The sequence below is a fragment of the Rana temporaria genome, chromosome 10 (genome assembly GCF_905171775.1).
Source record: "Rana temporaria chromosome 10, aRanTem1.1, whole genome shotgun sequence".
NCBI classification, from domain to species: Eukaryota; Metazoa; Chordata; class Amphibia; order Anura; family Ranidae; genus Rana; species Rana temporaria.
This window is the reverse complement of record NC_053498.1, coordinates 56,299,890-56,316,996: the sequence shown is the minus strand read 5'-3', so window position 1 is coordinate 56,316,996 and position 17,107 is coordinate 56,299,890. Positions and strand designations below refer to the sequence as shown.

Below are 17,107 nucleotides of genomic sequence, written 5' to 3'. Positions count from 1 at the left end.
GTTGCTATTCTCACTGTTACACCCCTAGACACTGCCAGGGTAACTTAGTAGGCCGATTCCCAAATCAACCAGCGGCTCCTTCGGGGGTAGCGCTACAGTTGCACGGTTTATACCCCTGATGATGGGCTGACCACTTTGCTAATATATGATGGTCAGCAACTTCACTTTTCTGCTCCTACAGTGACATACCTCCCAACTGTCCCTGATTCTGCGGGACATTCCCGCAATTGGCAGCTCTGTCCCGGTCCCGGGCACCCTCATTCCAGGACAAAACAATGTCCCGGAATTGCTACCCCAGGCCTCGGACCGATCTGATGCCCCCTAAAATATCCCTCACATCACTGCTGTTACTCACTGACAGTCTGTGGTGGACCCCCTGCTGGTGAGGCGGTTTGTTCATTAGCCGCTGGCTCAGTGCCCAATTAGTTGATAGCTGCAGCCCACCTGGCGTGTAGCAACCAGTGATGTCATGAGGAGGAAAGAGGCAAAGCCCCAGAATTAAATGAGTGTGAGCGGGGAAGATTTCAGATAAGGGGTCAGCAGAAGAAGAAAGGACACTGACAGATCAGATTACACCCTAGGAGGGATGGAAGGAGGGCAGATCCTTACATATCAGGGCAAGGTTCATGCTGGGATGTGCCCCCCCCCCCCAAAAGTGAAGTACTACAGGTCCCAGCATGACCCCCCCAGAACTGAAGATGTGATCCCCCCTCCCCCAATCAGTGAAGAACTACAGGTCCCAGCATTAGCATGTGACATCAATGGGCTCACACCCTTTTGTGTACTGTAAATCAGCTTTGTGGTGCATAGTATATTACACAAATGCACACTGTATATATTTGGAAACTGATTGACTTCATAATAGTTCATAATTGCCAAAAACAAGCTTAGAGTAAATATAATTACTGACTTAATTTCAACACCTACTGTAGTTGACTGAAATGGTGATCAATAAATCTCACATGGGATGACTAGTGTAAACTATCTATATGGAAAACCACCATTGCCATCTAGTGCAGAGACTCTGTAATTTCATCTGAAAGTTGGTAACATTGCTGTGCATTATTACATTATAATTATAATTTATTCATCTGACAAAAAAGCTTGGGACAGTAAAAATGGATCACTGATTATATTACATAACATTCTGCCATAAAATCTGCCTCTTACCCACGGCTGCCTGAAAATGTTCATTATGAGCATTAATAGAAATACAGAAATCTGAGTTGCCAGTCAGTATTTTTGTGTGTAAACTTGTAAATACTTGCAAGTCTTATACAGTTCATCCTTGCCTTTTTTCTGCTAGAAATGTGTGATGCTCAGGTGTACAAAAGGCCTTAGTGTCCTTATTACTAATGGTAGTTCAAAACGTACACTCAGTGCTGTCATGTTCAGCAATAGACATGGGCCAAACCCCTGTTCAGTTTGTGGCAGAACTTTCGACCATCGCAAAATGTTCAGAATCAAAGTGCCCATTTTGAAGGCTTAAATGCAAGTAATTGAGCATACAATTGTTATAGGGGTATGGGTACTGCCCTGAGGGATGTGTATCAAAAAAAAAAAAGTTGAACAAAAATTTAAGGCCCCTTTCACACTGGGGCGGTGGAGGCATTGGCGTAATATTTTAGTTGCGATTTACCGTAGTTTTTGCGACGCTATTCGACCGCTTTTAACCCCCGCTAGCGGCCGAGAAAGGGTCAAAACCGCTGCCAAAGCGCCTCATTGTAAAAGGGGTCTAAATGAGCAGTGATTTACTGATGCATAAAGTGAGAACAAAAAAATTAAAAATACCAATCAAAATGAAAAATTCCTTTAAATATAGTGCATGGGGTCCCCTTAGTATGCCTATAAAGTGCTACTTCTGTACCATATATAGAACCTGCTGCAGGAATAATGAATAATTTATAATGCCAAAAAAATGACACTTTCCCTGCAAGCTTTCTTTATTTTATGAACAACGGCTTGGGGAGCCAGGTTGTATGCCGATGCCACAATTTAGTGCACTCAGAACAAAATTAGAGATTTTTTTGATAAATTCTGGTGTCTCTTGCACAGACTTTGGATAGAAGTAACAAACAAAATGGGCTTTGTGTGTTGGTGGTGCCTTCACACCGTAACCCTATAGAGGTACTCTTGATGAAAGCAAAAATTAGCCTTGCTGTCAACAATTGGAATTATATGCACCTGTCAAACAGGTGCGGAAAAATTGGTCCTTGGGTGTTAATTGTGCCCATGAATCCTACACCAACATTTTTCTTCCAGATGAAATCAACATCTACAAAGCTAGGCAACCTAGACAGTCTTTCAGAGATTTAAGATCCAGAAAGCATTTATAGGGGTTGTAAAGGTACTCCCCCCCCCTAAATAGCTTCCTTTACCTTAGTGCAGTCCTCCTTCACTTACCTCATCCTTCAATTTTGCTTTTAAATGTCTTTATTTCTTCTGAGAAATCCTCACTTCCTGTTCTTCTGTCTGTAACTCCACACAGTAATGCAAGGCTTTCTCCCTGGTGTGGAGTGTCGTGCTCGCCCCCTCCTTTTGACTACAAGAGGGTCAGGACGCCCACTACCACACAGCTCCTTTCTCTATCTGCAATGTAGAGAGCGTCCTGACCCTCCTGTAGTCCAAGGGAGGGGGCGAGCACGACACTCCACACCAGGAAGAAAGCCTCGCATTACTGTGTGGAGTTACAGACAGAAGAACAGGAAGTGAGGATTTCTCAGAAGAAATAAGGACATTTAAAAGCAAAATTGAAGGATGAGGTAAGTGAAGGAGGACTGCACTAAGGTAAAGGAAGCAATTTAGGAAAAAAAATTGTACCTTTACAACCCCTTTAATCGGCGACATTGGCACAAAACCTCCAGCAGTACTGAATGCCCGTTAGGAAAGCACGCTGGATCCGGAGGGCAGCCCAGCAGCTCAATTGCATACTGGTCAAATTCTGGCCAGTGGTCTTTTCTCATAACCCAGTAATCCAGTGGATAGTCAACTGGAGAGCTTTCCATGTCCGTTTTCACACCTAGATAATCTCCCATCATTTGATACAGACACTGCCAATGGGATGTGTAAGCTGACAGCCCTAGGTGCAGAGGACTAAAAAAAATTGAAACGCATCACTGAGGCGGCCCCCTTATACATTCTATGCATTAAGGTGAAAAAACTTCCGAGAATACCGGCCTGCCCAGCCCCCCGTTTACTTACCTGACCCCTCGAAAGTCCCGGCGCATTCATTGGTCGATTGAAGCAGCCCAGCACAGCCATTGGCTTGCGCTGGTGTCAATCACAACCAATGACGTGGTGCGCCGGGGGGAAGGGCCGAGTCATACAGTCGGTGGCTATGGTCATCGGCTGTATTACGGGAGCGCGGGGAGGACCAGAGACAGCCGCAGAGGGACCCCAGAAGACGTGGATCGGGGCCACATTGTGCAAAACTAGCTGCACAGTGGAGGTTAGTATAACATGTTTGTTATGTTTGTTATTTATTTATTTTAAATAAAAAATTTCCTTTACAAGCCCTTTAAGTTGTCCTCAAGAGATTTCATCTTCTGCTCCCTGCTGTGGGGACGGGATGAGCAACGTTGGTCAAAGAGGGTTGCTAACAAATAGTGATCCTTCTCCTTAATGCCACGTAGTCTAGGGTCATTTCACAGGCTTTGAAGAATGAGGGAGTGTCGTGGAAATTTTATGAAGATGGATTTAGTGTCACCCAGTGTTAGTTCTCCCGCAAGCTGACTGGGGCAGACTGACGCTGGTTGAGATAAACTTCCTGATTTAGAGAAAGGTGTTTGCGGAGTGAGGATATGTCTGCCGGCGAAAGGGCCCCTGTGTGATTATGCACAGAAGTTCGCCTGGGGGTGCGGGAAATGTGTCCGCTCTGCAAACGCATTATCGGGTGTATGCTGTTGTCACCTCTATATGCCTGATCAACATGAATGTGGTGACATGAGCGTACACCTGCAGATAAGCTCCCCTCATCAGGAACTATGTTCATTGGTGTATGTAGTATTCATGTTGTATGTAGTATTCATGTTGTATGTATTTAACTAACCCTGTCGGAAGGGTTTCCTGTATTATCACATCCTTATATGGTCAAATCCTTATATGGTCATCTTCCTGTGTGGAGGTCACATGCTGTGACATCACTTCCTGTTGGTAATTTCTTTTGTGATGGTGATAATAAAAGAGTGAGACAGAGTGCTCCCAGGGAGTCATGCTGGCGGAACTGAGAACGTAGGATGGTGATGTCTTTTTACTTGGATAAATGGGAAATCGAATGATTGGTGAGAAGCAGTATATTCATGAAATGTGTGCTTATTAGCACAGGAAAAATGGCTGTGTGCTCTGCGTACAGCCAATTTTTCCACCACAGGAGTCAATGCACCGCAAGTTTGAAGAGGCATGAGAAGCAGACTCCTCGGTGTCACTGAGGATTACAGTATCTGGAACTGCCTCGCCCCAGCCACGTACTACTCCCAAGGTTTCTTGGGATGGAAAACCATCTGTTAAGGGGTGATATATGTCCTCATTCCCCTCCCTCTCCTTTTGTGTGTTCTGTGGCATAGAAATAATGGTGTCTGCATAAAGCGGGCGTTGAGAGGAAAGAAAGTCCTACTCTTCCTCCCACTGCTCTTCCCCAATTGCCCTGTCCATAATGCCACACAGAGTCGGCTCCAGCAGGAACACAACAGGGATTGTGTCACTGATGCATACATTTTCAAGGCTCGCCACCCTTATGGTCTCCTCAAATAGTGACAATACAGTGCATGCATCCTTTATCAGTGGTCATTGACGTGGGGAAAAAAAGCCTGAGCCTGTCATTGTGCCATACTGACACAGGTACTCGTTGACAGCCTTCTGCTGCATGTGTGGCCACTGCAACATTGCCAAAGTCGAGTTCCACCTGGTGGGCATGTCATAAATCAGGCGGTTTATGGGCAGGTGGAGTTCCCGCTGAATTTCAGCCAACCAAGCACTGGCTGTGTACGACCGCCTGAAATGGCAACAGACTCTCCTGGCCTTTTTTAGCAGATCTTTCACCCTGGGAACCTATTTAAGAAACGCTGCACCAACAAATGTGCCAGTCAACTTTTCCTGTCTAAGGGCAGACAGGAGGTTTGTGTCATTATCGCACACCACCATTCCTGGCTCCAGCTGTCATGGCATGAACCACTTCTGGGCCTGCCCCTGCAGAATCTTTGCTCCAGTTTAGCTTCTGTCTCCTCAACATGCTTGCTGGACCACGTGTCAGCAGTAACGTGGACCTTGCGGCTGACTGCCTTCCCCAATGATGCCACAACATTGCCTTTCACAGGGTTTGAGAGCGTTTTGTAACACAAGAAACATTTAAAAAAATATATATTTGACTTGATATACAAGCGATGTCTTTATATACAAGTAGCGTCATATCACAACTGAGTATAAAAGAGAAGAGAGGCGCCTCTAAGGCCCCGTACACACGACCGGATCGATCCACTGAAACTGGTCCGCCGGACCAGTTCCAGCGGACAGATCCGGTCCTGTGTAGGCCCGAGTGGACAATTGTCCCGCGGATCGGACAGTTTCCAGCGGATAAAAATTTCTTAGCATGCTAAGAAATCTGTCCGCTGGAAACCTGTCCGTTGGACGTATTCGGTTGTCTGTACAGACTCACTGGACACGTCCGACCGACCGCCATCCCTCGCATGCGTCGTACTGATTCGACGCATGCGTGGAAGCTTTGAACTTCCAGGGCCACCCACGTCGCCGTGGCGACGGCGCGGCCACGCCCCGCGTATTGTTTACGCGCGGATTTCTGTCTGATGGTGTTTACAACCATCAGACAGAAATCCGGCAGCGGTCGCAGCGGATCGATCCGGTCGTGTGTACGGGGCCTGAGTGTAGCAATATAGTTACATTTAATGAAGGCACAACATAAAAAAACTCACATGTTCGAGGATTAAAACAGGCACAGCCAAGTATGCAAGCATCTGTGGTAAAGCTGTCCACATGGACCATCTTCCACACTGCCATTGACGTCGTACCTTCCACGATGCGCTCCACAAGCGGTTCAAGCCTCGCTTTCAGATCGCTCTACCTGCAGGGTAGTCTTCCTGGTCACAATTACAGACTGACAGCGGAAAGAGCCAGTGGTGCAGGGGATGGTCTATGTGGACAGCTTTACCCCGGAAGCCTGCATACTTATATGTGCCTCTTTTAACCACTTACCCACTGGGCACTTAAACTCCCTTCCTAACCAGGACCAATTTTCAGCTTTCAGTGATCTCACATTTTGAATGACAATTACTCAGGCATGCAACACTGTGCACATATGATATTGTTGTCCCTTTTCCCACACAAATACAGCTTTCTTTTGGTGGTATTTGATCACCCCTGGGTTTATTTTTTTGTGCTTTAAATTAAAAATAGACCGAACATTTTGTAAAAAATTGCATGTTTCTGTTATGCAATTTTGCAAATTAGTAATTTTTCTTCATAACTTTTGGCCAAAATGTATATTGCTACATATCTTTGGTAAAAAATAACCCAAATCTGTGTATATTATTTGGTCTTTGTGAAAGTTATAGAGTTTACAATCTACGGTGCCAAATAAGTGAAAAAAGATCACACCTGATGTACTGACGGCCTCTCATTTCTTGAGACCCTAACAAGCCAGAGAAGCATTAACACCCCCAAATAACCCCTTTTTGGAAAGTAGACATTCCAAATTAAGAGGCATAGTAAGTTTTTTTAAGTTGTATTTTTTCCCACAATTCTTTGCAAAATTAAAAAAAAATATATATTTTTTTTTTTCACAAAATTGTCATATTAACAGGTTATTTCTCACACACAGCATATGCATACCATAAATTACACCCCAAAACACATTCTACTATTCCTCCTGAGTAAGGCAATGTTTGAGACTTTTACACAGTCTGACCACATACAGAGGCCCAACATGTAGGAAGCACCTCCAGGCGTTCTAGAGACATAAAATGACTCATATAATTTCTTGACTACCTCTTGCATTTTTAATGAAAACGCCCCAAAAAATTACCCCATTTTGGAAAGCAAACACCCCAATGTATATTCTATGAGGCATAATAAGTCTTTTGAACATGTAATTTTTTTCACACGTTTTTACACAAAGTTGTTCATGTATACAATATTTCTAACACATAGCATGTACATAGCCAAAATCACACCCCAAAATATATTCTACTCCTCCTGAGTATGGTGATACCATATGTGTGAGACTTTTAAACAGCCTGGCCACATACAGATGCGCAACATGAGGGAGCACCATCATGTGTTCTAGGGACATCATTTAAAATCTAATTTGACTACCTATTTAACTTGTGTGATACATTGTAGTGGCATGGATGTTTCACAGATGAGAACTGAAATGGCATGGATGAGCTGTAGATGGGGATGGATGAGCCATGAATGTGGATGGATGAGCCGTGGATGGGGATGGCTAAGCATGAATGGGGATGGCTGAGCATGGATAGGGATGGCTGATCATGGATAGGGATGGTTGAGCATGGATGGGATGGCTGAGCATGGATGGCATGGCTGAGCATGGATGGCATGGCTGAGCATGGATGAGTACGGATGGCATGGCTGAGTATGGATGGATGGCATGTCTGAGTATGGATAGCATGGCTGAGTATTAGACATGTGCACAGCAAAAATTTTCGTTTATTTCTGTTTCGTTTCTGTTCGTTTATCGTGATTCGTAACGAGTCGTAATTTCGTAAGACGTTAGTTATCGTATTCGTACTCTTTAGTATTTTCGTAACACTCTTTTTTCCGTTTCCGTTTTTTTCTGTTAGTTTATTTTTCGTTGAATCGAGATTCGTATTTTCGTTATGTTTTGTATTCTGCTTCGTTCGTATTTTTTGAATGAATTTATTTGTTTATTCGTTTTTACGTTGGTATATTTTTCGTTTTTTTAGATTCGTATTTACATTATATTTACCATTGTGCCGCATTCGTATTTTCGTAAGAAATAGATCTTCGTTGTTTTATCATCATTCGTATTTTCGTGTCTTGTTTCATTCGATTGTAAAAACGTGCTTTAGTAGATCTTAGTGCATTCGTAATTCAGTTAAAATACATTTTACGTTGATTCAACACACTACTCATCGTAATTTTGTAAATCTAACTTGACTGCGATAGACTACTTGACGGTCTTACTGATACTGATTATTACTTTCGTAAGATTGTTTTAGTAAATTTGTAATTAATTCGTTATTTTACGCAATGTGTCAGAATTGCTCCGCTAACGCTGCTAATGTGTGTTGTAAATCATTCGTACTTTCGTAAGTACATCGCAGCAAATCTTAACCATTCGAAAATCTCATACTTTACTTTCGTTTTCGATGCGCGGCTTATAGCCTCCGCCCCTGGACTCCATTTTGAGACGGTGTATGAGTGCGTGGTTTGGCGAGGGAGGAACAGAGAGCAGGGCAGAGGTGGGCTTGTCGAATTTCGACTTGTTTTTGTGTGGTGGTTTCACTGGTTTGCTATCTTTTGGGCAATTAAAATCATGTATAGGAGTGAGAATGGACATGTGAGTGTTGAGACTGAGAGTGAGAATGTTGGTGTTAGTCAGTGTGTTGATGTGAGACTTGTTGGTGTGACTGAGAGTGAAGTGGAGGAGAGGTGTGGAGCAGATGAGATGAGTGTGGTGGAGGAGAGGCATGGAGGGGAGAAGAGGCATGGAGGGAAGAGGAGGCGTGGAGGGGAAGAGAGGAGTGGAGTGGAGGACAGGTGTGGAGGAGAGGAGAGGAGTTGAGTCGAGGAGAGGCATGGAGGGGAGAGTAGGCATGGAGGGAAGAGGAGGCATGGAGAGAAGAGGAGGCATGGAGAGAAGAGGAGGCATGGAGGGGAAGAGAGGAGTGGCGTGGAGGAGAGTAGTGGAGTGGAGGAGAGGAGCGTAGTGGAGGAAAGGCGTGGAGGAGAGAGGAGGCGTGAAAGGGAGGAGAGGAGGGTAGTGAAGGAAAGGCGTGGAGGAGAGAAGAGGCGTGAAAGGGAGGAGAGGAGGGTAGTGGAGGAAAGGCATGGAGGGGAGAGGAGGCGGGGAGGGGAGGAGAGGTGTGGAGTGAAGCCGAGGCATGGAAGGGAATGTGGAGGTGTAGTGGAGTGGGAGCATGGCAAAGAAAGGAGACATGTGGCCCCTCCTATGTCAGATAGTGCGGACTCAGATGTGCAGCAGAACAAGCGAACCAAGAGACAGAAATCAAGGGGACCCATATATACCAAAGAGGAGAATGCTGCATTGGTTGCTGCAGTATCAAAAGAAAAAGTGACACTCTTCTGCCAATCCGTGCCAGCATCTGAGAAGTCAGCAGCCTGGGAACGAGTCCGGGACTCCGTGAATGCGGTCTCCAAGTTTCACAGGCCCACCAATGGCGTCAGACACAGGTAATTAATATTAAAATATTCTTTCACTCTTGTGTAAAAAATACACAGTTTTGTAGTCAATAACAAAAAAGTAACAGTTCAACGTAACCAAAAAATGTATTTGTCACAGCCACATGCTGAACAGTATACATATAACCATCACAATGTGAAAAGAAATGTGGTTTTCAAAAAACATTAATCTAAGTATTTGTTTTTTTATTAATGTAATTGTAATGTTTATGTACATTTGCAGGTTCTATGATTGTCGGGCAACGGTTACAAAGAAGATGCAGAGGCTTCGACTAGGACAAAACTGAGGAAAGCCTATCAAGTTGCGAGAGTGGGAGGCGGAGCTAAGAGATGTCCTTCTGGCAGAGGATGTCCCTGGATTCAGCAGCAGGGGTCAAAATCATAGAGCTGGTGGTGAGGAAAATTAAATATATCATTATAATTTATATATATTGCAGTTATAATATATTTGTAAAGCTATCTTATTGTTTATGATGACTACACATGTATGACTTTTATTTTTATTTTTTTACATTCATGTTTTCCAGATCAAGAAACATCATCCTTGGAAGGATCAGCTCCAACTCCAAGTACATCCTATCAACAACATTCTGGTGGTGAGTACCCAACACAAAGGATATATAATGAACTGCTATTTACTACTTGGACCAAGTCACTGTGCCATGCAAACCGTCACAGTTGAGACAATTAGGTGCCGTTTCTGTTTCCCTGGCTACTCAGCTTTCACTATCACAGTCGAGAGCAGAAGGCTCGTTATGCACAGTGAGCCGAAAAAATAGCAATGCAAAATAGTGGGCAGCAATAGAGCAGCTGAAGAGAACTTTTTAAAATTAACCAGCAGGTGATTGGTTGGTTGCTATGCGGCCCTAACAAACAACATTATGCTGGATAACTTCAGCAACTTCTGCTCCACCCACTATAGTATTTATTGTGTCTACGGTTCTGTGTGCCCAAGTAAGGTAGCAAGGTCAGAGCTGTGGATGCTGAATTGTGACGGGGGCAGAGCTGCGGGGGGCTGTTAGGTGAAGGTGGGTCAAGTTGCAGGGTGGGACAGAGAACACAGCTGTTCACATGTGCTGTGAAGGTGGGTGAAATTTACCACTGTGAAGGGGGTTCAGATCAGAACATAATTGTGAAGGGGAAACTGTCATGTGAAGGTGGACTGAGGAAGCTGATGTAAGAAATGTGATTTTTAAATCAAAAGGTGGGTATAGTAGTAGTATGTATGCACCCTTCCAAATTCAAACTTGCCTGCTCTCATTTTGTGACTAGATTTTGAGGGATGCCGAGAAAGGGGTGAGAGCTCCGCCAACAGCATAGTTTGAAAGGGAGTCCTTCTCTCATCGATCACAGGGGGGGAAGAGAGAGGAGAACACATCGATAACAGCTTTGATTTGACATTGCCGTGTTCCCCGCCGCTTGCTGCCACATACATCCCCTCCTCCGGGACTTTTATCCTGTCCAATCCCAGGACGGGCGATCTGTAAATTAAAGTTTCCTGGCCATGGGGCGGGGCTGTTTAGTAGCGGGAAAACATCAATTGAAATGAAAGCGTTTATCGCTCTTTACCTGCAGCACATGTAGGCTGCATGGTGGGCACAGGGTGCATTGGTGGGCACAGGCTACATAGGTGGGCACAGGCAGGCTTCATTGGTGGTTTTGGATAAAGTTGGTGTTAATATTTTTTTTTAATATTTTATTCTGCATAAAACAATTTTGTGTCATTTAATGAGATAATTTATGAGGGCGTGTTTAGGGGTTGAATTAGGGGTGGGGCAAGCTAAGGGTTGGGTGTGGCAACTAACTGTTGGCTAGTAACCCTTGAGGCCTGGCTAGTAGCTAATTTAGCCCTGGTACTATGTATATGGGGGTTGTAGTAACCATTTTTGGTTGAATATTTGATTTCATAGTAGAAAATATTGTAGTTATACGACATATCTCAGGCAAAAATTGTAAATACAGCTGTTGACTTTTTCATGAACATTACCTTGACTCTTCACTCTTTCTTCCGTCTTTAACAGAAAGCTGCATTCAAGACCCTCCAGCATCGGCTTCTGGCAGGACCATTGCTCCTCCTCAGGGTAAGTGCATGATCTGGGAAGAAACAGGACACAGCACTAACTCCATTATCATCATCATCATGTACCCTATTTACACATAGGCATTTTCATGTAATACACCTAAAAGTTCAATTTAAAAATTCGTACAAAAATGACACCTCATACCTTTAGAACGTGACTGTGAAAGGGACACTGTGATTTGAAGGACTGCGCAAACTGTGGAAATAAATGAGAGTGGCTGTGATGTCAGAGATTCATTCCTATCACAAAGATTTTTTGCTGAACTCCACCGTGTTGAAATTTTTTTTCTGCCTTTGGTTCTTTTAATGATTTTGAATTTAGTAGCCATTATTGAAAGGTGTTCAACAGCTCTTTTGCGCTTTTTTTTTAAACTACCGTTAAGCCTATAATATCTATACATAATATCTCTATAACCTGTATGGTTTAGAAGATATTCACCCTGCAAACCTAGCACGGCACACTAAATTACTTACAAGGTTATTAGCTCATAATGAGCTAGTATGCTGTGCATACTAGCTCATTATGCCTTTGCTTTACAGGTATTTTTTTATCTTTTAGTGGGTATAAAAGCGCTACAAAGGTTTTTGCAGTAGGATATCAAAAGTACTACGATAATAAATTTAGAATACATATGCCCTTTTTACCTGCAACCTACTGGGACCCTTTAAGAACTTTATCTTCAACATTATCTTCACTCTTTCTTCCGTCTTTAACAGAAAGCTTTTCAGGAGTTAAATGTGCGTGTCATATGCTGATAAATATGTTATCTAATAAAGAAAAAAGATTTTCTGTTTAAGGCATTTTCTGTTTCTGCAATTTTTATATTGTATTTATTTACTTCTATAAAGGTTATTTTATTAAATAACCTTTTAAATTTTTTTAACTTTAGGATATAAATGCAATGTGTAGATTTACCTAAATAAGTTTAAATTGATTTTTGGTTTTCTCTCAATCATTAATACAACTTATCCCCCCTCCCCAACTCAATCTTTCATTTGCTCCATTATTCATTATTACTACTACATAAAAGTCTAATCTGAATAAATTCATTACTATGAACGCTTTCATCATTCATCAAACTTTGCCTATCTTATCTATTTCAGATCAGCAATACCACCCTGAGAGGAGAGTACAGTGCAGCCCGCACTCTCCTGTTCTTCTTTTGGAGAGGCTGGAGATTCAGCCAGAGATTACCCCTATCATTCCCCAGACTCCTGATTTCTCCCCCGGCCCAGAGGAGGAGCACAGAGGACAAGGTTCATTCATTCAGCCACCCCATGCCCTGATGCCACCTACTGCTGTACCGCCTTTCCCAACTGTGCAGGAGATCATTCTGAGGGAGCTTATAGAATTAAGGTGTGACAACCGAAAACTACAACGAAAGGTCAAAAGGCTTACCCGGCTTACCCATCAGTTGAGCAGGCAGCAAACTGAGAGTTTTGAAATAATTTTGGCCCGGGCAAGCCAACAACACAATTAGGCATTGGACAGAGTATATTTTGTTTACTTGAAGATATTTCCAGACACATTGCTCCAATGCCTGGGAGCTACGATGAACATATAACCAACAAAGACGTTTTGAAAAATGAAGGCTAGACCTTCCTCTGCCCATCTCATCGCAAATTATTATGCAGAATCGATCTTTTTACTGTTCCTTGATTTTGGTAGAAACGTTTTCTTATGCTGCCAAGTTACACCTACCCAGCATGTGTGTTTGTAATTTCTATGAAAATATTTTTTTTTTTGTGAATATAAAACTATTTTTGGTCTAATATTATTATTATTATTATTTATTTATATACATCATCACATTATCTGCTAAATTATTATGTATTCATTTCCCACACACAATAGTATTTTATTCCGAACTTCAAACTCTAAGGGCCAGATTCACAGAGTAGATACGACGGCGTATCTGCTGATTCGCCGTTGTATCTGTTGTTCTATCTATGCTATAGATAGCCATAAGATCCGACAGCTGTAATTGTTTTACACTGTCGGATCTTAAGATGCAATACCGCGGCCGCCGCTGGGGGGAGTTTGCGTCGTAAACCAGCGCCGGGTATGCAAATTAGGAGTTACGGCGATCGACGATGGTTTTTCGCGTTCGCTACGTCGCCGCTAGTCTAGTTTCACGTCGCAAAGTTAGTCGTTTTTTTTTTGGTGCCCTAACTTTAGTCAGCAAGCGTATTGCTGTCTAAAAGTATGGCCGTCGTTCCCGAGTTGAAATTTTAAAAATAACGTCGTTTGCGTAAGCCGTCCAGTAATACGGAATTACGCTACGCGCGCCGCCGTTCGAAAAAATGACGTCACGGCGCGCAATGCACGACGGGAGTTCGGAAACGGAGCATGCGCGGTAGGAGGCCGCCGGCGTAGGTTTGCATCACAAGTGCTTGGTGAATCAGGCACTTGCGATGAAAAATTGCGGCGGTGTAACGTATCTATGATACGTTACGCCGCCGCTCTTCTATGTGAATCTGGCCCACACAGTCTACCTTAAACTATTCATTTATATTTTAATGTTTCCCCACTGTTAGTGGACACTGGACAGTAAAACAACACAGGAAGCAGGGGGGGGGGGGATACTAAAGCAGTGGGAGTGTGGATACTGGAATAAGATAGCCAGGGTGAAAAATTATAGACCGAGGGGCTAGGGAGGTAGCGGAGGACAATATAAGTAGACATTAGGGAAAAACATGGATCCCACTATCACATCTTTTAAAGACATGTGGAGGCATTTTGCAATTTTGTATCTTCAAATGGTATGCAGCAGAGCTGAGTTAGGCAGAGAATGTACCCGATCGGCAGGGATGGACTGGGACAAAAATTTGGCCCTGGACTTCATCCAGACTGGCCCACTTTGACAGGACAACTCCCGCACCCCCCCCCCCCCCGGCCACCCAAGCCCCCTCTCCCCCTTCACTAGCCCCTAGCCGTTCTACTTTATTAGAGTAGAACGGCTGGTACTGGTACTCTTATAGGCAGTACCACTGGGGAAGCTAGACATTATTTCACCCGGGGCAAAGAATCAGTTTGGTGCCCCCCCCCCCTTATGGGACAAGATTAGGCAGAAGTGAGAAACTCCCAGGCCATAGCTGTTAAATCAGCTGTCCGTCCCCTCCCCCATGCTCCTCTGTCGTCCCCCCTTGCTCCTCTGGTCCTCCCTCTGCTTCTTTGTTCCCCCCAGGGAGGGAGAGGAGGTGAGCGCTGTGGGGAGGGAGAGACAGAGGAGCGGAGGGGGGCGGCGGTCTGCTGTCACTGAAGCCGGCCCACTGAGCCATCGGCCCACCGGGAAACTCCCTGTAGTCCCAATGGCCAGTCCATCCCTGCCGATCGGTAAACTAATGAGAAGATATCTGCTTTCGCTGCAATGGAATTTTAATCACTATTCCAAAAGATAATACAGTTCCCAGTCTCCCTGTTCTTACCTTGCATGGAGCTGAGCAGCATTCAGATCCCTGGTGGTCAGAATGGAATCAAAATACCAGGGCCAAGATAGACCATGAGTTTAGATTTGTAGCTCTGGGAAGTGTGGAGGTGATACACTGACAATGGCATAGAAGAAATTATTTCGATGTCAAAAAACCTAAAATAAGTAACACAACTGTATTCCATATATACATCAAAATAACATTTTTGCACATTATGCATTCCATGACACACACCAATATACTTACTCACACCCACTTAAAATATACATATACACAGTGACACACACTGACCCATAAAGACGACACACACTTTAACTGACAGACACACTGGCCAATAAATGAAGTGCCTTGTAAACAAAGCCAGACTGACCCAGACACTTAATCACAGAAAAACACAGACATACTCACATTGACCCTTAAACACACAGACTAACCCCATACTCACTCACACACAATGACAAATAAATGTGATTTATTTAAAAAAAAAAGTCATACAAGTATATCATTATAACATCCTAAGTGGGGTTTACTCTTAGGCCCCATACACACGAGAGGATTTATCCGCAGATACGGTCCAGCGGACCGTATCTGCGGATAAATCCTCTCGAGGATTTCAGAGGATTTCTCTGCGATGGCGTGTACACACCATCGCATTGAAATCCGCGCTGAAATCCTCTGGCGATGACGTGTCGCGCCGTCGCCGCTATTATGACGCGGCGACGGGCGCGACGCTGTCATAAAAGGAATTCCACGCATGCGTCAAATCATTACGACGCGTGCGGGGAATCCCTTTGGACGGATGGATCCGGTAAGTCTGTACAGACGAGCGGATCCATCCGTTGGAATGGATTTCAGCAGATGGATATGTTGTGCAGCACAGCATATATTCGATCTGCTGAAATCCATCCCAGAGGAGATTTCTCCGCGGAAACAGATCCGCTGGCGTGTACACACCATAGGATCTATCCGCAGAAACCCATTTGCTGGGATTTATCTGCGGATGGATTCTATCGTGTGTATGGGGCCTCAGTCTTAATACTTACTATGAAGTGCTGAAAAAACCTCATGTGTTTTTCTATTTGCTTCCTCCTCATCCACATCCAGGTCCAATGTTAGGCATGCATGTGAGACATGACGTCAGTAAATTGCAACTGCAAAAAAAGAGAGAGGGATATAAATTAGCAGAAATAATTAATGGAATGATGGAAGGTGAGTAGGGGAAAATTGATAAGCCACTCACGTGTTTAAGGGTGCCACAGGCAACATACTTAACCAGGATTAAATCCATAGTGTGGTGAGATGTCTTCCAAACGTGAACTGTAATATTTCTTCTTTGAGGGCAGGTGGCAGCAGTCTGCACTGCAGCAAGAGCACAGTAGGAGGAGAGCCCCAGTGTTTGTGGGAGTATTGCGAGCCGTGGAATTGTGGAGTAGGTTTCTTTATGGAATGGTAGCTTTTTTTTTTTGTGGCTTAATTTCAGAGCCAAGGAGTCAAAACATTACTCCAAAAACGAATGAAAAATAAACAAACTAACCCCAGCTTGGGTTGATAACATTCTTGCAAACGGTGGTAGTAGATATTGGATTTGTGAATGTAAACAAAAACTATTATTATTTATTAATTATTATTATTATTATTATTATTATTATTATTATTATTATTACCCTTATGCATAGATCTACTTCAATTCAAACTTTTGCAAGTTGTAAGATGTGATGGGAAATAATAAAATCAACAAAAACAAACATAGTGCATGTCAGGATTCAAAATAGATATATCAACAGAAATGAATAAATATATAGTACTTTTAGCTACCTGGAAGACTATATTAATGCTTACCTGTATGTAGGTGCTTGAAATACCTCCATTCATGGTTTAGGGGATAATTTAGAACGATCGTGCATTTTCTTAAGGTGGTCATGCCAGGACTGGCAGACCTGCGTGCATAGCATAGAAGCTGATTATGTAATACTCACCTGCGATCAAAGCCCCCGCTGCAGTGGCCGACACATCATCGGGCAGCAGCATGTAGGCCCGGAGTTACTTCCGGGTTTTGCGCTGTGATTGCCCAGAGACGCTAAACCTGCACGTTTAACAGCGGGATTACATGTCGCCAGCCGTTGTGTCGGCCACCGCAGCGAGGTTTTCGCCGATCAGCGGTATTACATAATGAGCTAGTAT

General features: G+C 43.7%; 1 long non-coding RNA gene across 2 annotated transcripts; it reads right to left on the bottom strand.

Annotated features, from left to right (window-relative positions):
* Positions 1-9,713: 9,713 nt before the first annotated feature.
* Positions 9,714-16,549, bottom strand: LOC120916585. 2 transcript variants are annotated; one of them, XR_005744028.1, is made up of 6 exons: positions 16,167-16,549; positions 15,970-16,077; positions 14,924-15,081; positions 12,140-12,262; positions 11,402-11,508; positions 9,714-9,801 (listed from the first exon to the last, which is right to left on the bottom strand). It is a non-coding gene; the product is annotated as an uncharacterized LOC120916585 (long non-coding RNA). The 2 variants fall into 2 exon arrangements; XR_005744029.1 differs by lacking the exon at positions 12,140-12,262.
* Between the last annotated feature and the right edge of the window lie 558 nt (positions 16,550-17,107).